The following is a 701-nucleotide window of genomic DNA, read 5'->3' on the forward strand; positions in this document are numbered from 1 at the left end:
AAATCTATACAAGGGGTTCGAATTACCTGGAGCTGATAGGAAATTCGAACCGAAGCCTTCCTATATCAACTTAGTTGAGAGGAACCAGTTCGGGGGTGCTGCAAATGAAGATGCAGCCAAGCATATGGAGATATTTATCGATTATTGCTGCTCTATACCCCTACCGACCGGTGTGACCCAGGACCAGATTAAGGAGAACATGTTTATATTCTCACTCCGTGATGCTGCAAGGGAGTGGTACAGAGATCTGGATCGAGCCGCTCATGGTATCACCGACTGGAATTCTTTGGCCTTGGCATTCTACAAGAAATATTTCTCTACCTCGAAGACGAATGCCATTAGAGCTCAGATCACGAGCTTTAAACAGGGACCTGATGAGAACTTTCATGAAGCATGGGTCCGTTTCAAGAAGCTGGAGCGAACTATTCCGCACCATGGGTTCGAAAAATGGAGTCTTTCCAATCAGTTCTATAACGGGATGTATGACGATCAGATGGCTATTTTGGATGCTGTAGCCAATGGCCGATTTTCTGAGAATATGGGAGAGACTAAGGGGTGGAAGATCATTGATGACTTAGCCACCCATAAAGCTGAATATGGGAATTCGAGAGGCAATCAGAGGAGGAGGTCGAATCCCCTTCGTAGCCGCATTAGAGGCTCTCACACGGCGAGGTTTGACAAATACGAGTTGGGAGGAGCTT

The 701-nt window shown here is 46.5% G+C and overlaps 1 non-coding gene across 1 annotated transcript; it reads right to left on the minus strand.

The window, feature by feature from the left end:
• Window positions 1–334: 334 nt before the first annotated feature.
• On the minus strand, window positions 335–441 carry LOC141636203 (small nucleolar RNA R71). Its single transcript, XR_012540831.1, has one exon. It is a non-coding gene; the product is annotated as a small nucleolar RNA R71 (small nucleolar RNA).
• Between the last annotated feature and the right edge of the window lie 260 nt (window positions 442–701).

This window comes from Silene latifolia, chromosome Y (assembly GCF_048544455.1).
Source record: "Silene latifolia isolate original U9 population chromosome Y, ASM4854445v1, whole genome shotgun sequence".
Lineage (NCBI taxonomy): Eukaryota > Viridiplantae > Streptophyta > Magnoliopsida > Caryophyllales > Caryophyllaceae > Silene > Silene latifolia.